The sequence below is a fragment of the Abrus precatorius genome, unplaced genomic scaffold (assembly GCF_003935025.1).
Source record: "Abrus precatorius isolate BTA unplaced genomic scaffold, Abrus_2018 Scaffold0, whole genome shotgun sequence".
Taxonomy (NCBI): domain Eukaryota; kingdom Viridiplantae; phylum Streptophyta; class Magnoliopsida; order Fabales; family Fabaceae; genus Abrus; species Abrus precatorius.
In genome coordinates, this window is record NW_020874290.1 from 1690845 (window position 1) to 1693344 (window position 2500).

A 2500-nucleotide genomic window follows, 5' to 3' on the forward strand; every position below is an offset into this window, starting at 1 on the left:
ACAAAAGGATCCTGTCTAATTCACTGCTTCGTGGGAGGATACTGAATTTTTTTTTTTTTTAATGTGTCAGAGGGTATCTCCAAAGTAGATGCCGGTTGATAGAATAATCCTTGACCGTAATTGCTAGTATAAGTACTGCATCCAACATGAAACTTGTGATTGGTAGTAAAACACCTATTCTCTCGTTGAGAACTCATTTTATCTTCATAGATTTCTCGAGATATTTTCTTACGAAGTTTTGTTATAGCATCTATAATGGCTTCTGGTTTAGGTGGACAGCCTGGCAAATACACATCTACAGGAATTAGCTTATCCACGCCCCGAACAGTACTATAAGAATCAGTACTGAACATCCCCCCCGTAATTGTACAGGCTCCCATAGCAATAACATATTTTGGTTCGGGCATTTGCTCGTATAATCGAACTAAAGAGGGAGCCATTTTCATAGTTACTGTGCCCGCTGTTAAAATTAAGTCTGCCTGTCTAGGACTCGATCGTGGTACTAATCCATAACGATCAAAGTCGAATCGTGATCCTATTAATGAAGCAAATTCAATGAAACAACAACTGGTACCATAAAGAAGCGGCCATAAACTGGATAGTCTTGACCAATTTGAAAGATCATTTAATGTAGTTGAAATAACTGAATTTTTTGGGTTGTTCGATCAAGTAAGGAAACTCAATGGAATTCATAACTGTCTCAATGTTTTTTTTTATTGTCTAAATAGTCAAGAATTAAGACCATTCTAATGCCCCCTTTCGCCATGCATAAACTGAACCAACAATTAGGATAAGCACGAATATGAAAGCTTCTATAAATACGGATACTCCTAATACATCGAAACTCATTGCCCATGGATAAAGAAAAACTGTTTCAACATCAAAAAACAACAAAAAACGAGAGCAAACATATAATAACGGATTCGAAATTGTAACCAGGAATCGCCTATTGGTTTCTATTCCCGATTCATAACTAGAAAGTTTCTCTGGTCTTTTGCTAATCGGGGCTAAAATTCCAGAAATTAGAAATGCCAAAATAGGAATAAAGCTTGATATTATTAGAAATGCCCAAAAAATATCATATTCGTAAAGCAGAAACATAAATGACTCCTATGAATGTGGAAAATATACTGGGTTAGTATTAATTATTAGTCGATTTGAATGAAAATTGGAGAATGATTATTCTATTAATGATTATTATAGTAATGAATATTTATAGAATAATAAATATGAAATATATTCTAAATAGAAATGCTTTTTCTAAAAATAAATAAAAAAAAATTAAATTATTTCCAAAAAAAATGAGACTAGTATTCGAATATACTAATATTAGTATTATTTTATCAAATATTAATATATTCTTAATAGAAATTTAAGAATTCTTTCTATTCTATTACTAATACTACTAGTAATATTTAGTAATAGTATTAGTAATGAGAGATATTGGATACTAAATATTATTAGTATCCGTAGAAATATTAGGGCTATACGGACTCGAACCGTAGACCTTCTCGGTAAAACAGATCAAACTGATTATTATCGAAATGATTTGAATTGTTTTAAAAACCCAACGTGCATTTTTTTCTTGCATTGGGCTTTTTCATTAACTGATAGAAATAACAGTTAGTCCACTATCTTTTTTCTTGACAGAAAGAATAAAGATATGATTCCTTGTGCTCTGATTTTTGATTTGGATTACAATCTAAGAGCACTACCAAAGTGTTTCAAAGAAGGGTTATCCTGACATAGGTCTGCTTCTAGCCTAGATCAACTTAAGTTAAATGGATTCTCTATCTACCCACTAAAATGAAAATATCAAATAGGAAATGAAACTTCATACACCTTAAAGTTCATAAGATAGGAACAAAGGATAATTTTATTTGAGGTTCCTATACCCATTATGCTTAGCATTGAAGAGGAGTGAGTATTGACCTTATCAATATCTCAAATCAATAATGGATTCTATTTTACGTCTAAATCCTTTGTCAGGCTTTTGTTCTCTTGTTCCTTAAAATGGAGTAAGACATGGATTTATTAATAATAAGATAAACTCTTTTGATTACAAGACGGACTCCTCTGAAAAAAAACATTGGCGCGCGTGTAAACGAGGTGCTCTACCTAACTGAGCTATAGCCCTTGTGCTTTTAATACATATTTTATCATATTATGTAGATAATTTCTTGTCAAGATGAATATTACATGATCCAATCCCTTTGATATTGCGTTGGTATTGCTTATAAGTAATATTCGATTTATAATCTATTGATCTGATCGATAGAGACTCTTTTTTTTTTTTTCTATTTGGGGTGATAAATGACCTACTTAACTCAGTGGTTAGAGTATTGCTTTCATACGGCGGGAGTCATTGGTTCAAATCCAATAGTAGGTAAGGTATAGTTAGAACTTATTAGATACCAGAGTCAATGGTATCTAATAAGTTGTTCTATTCACCTTTTTTCTATCTTTTCTTACTGTTTTATTGAATTTTTATTTATTTCTT

At 31.7% G+C, this 2500-nt stretch overlaps 1 pseudogene; it reads right to left on the bottom strand.

Moving 5' to 3' along the window:
- LOC113864953 overlaps positions 1-440 on the bottom strand; it is a 1030-nt pseudogene extending 590 nt beyond the window's left edge.
- Positions 441-2500: the final 2060 nt, after the last annotated feature.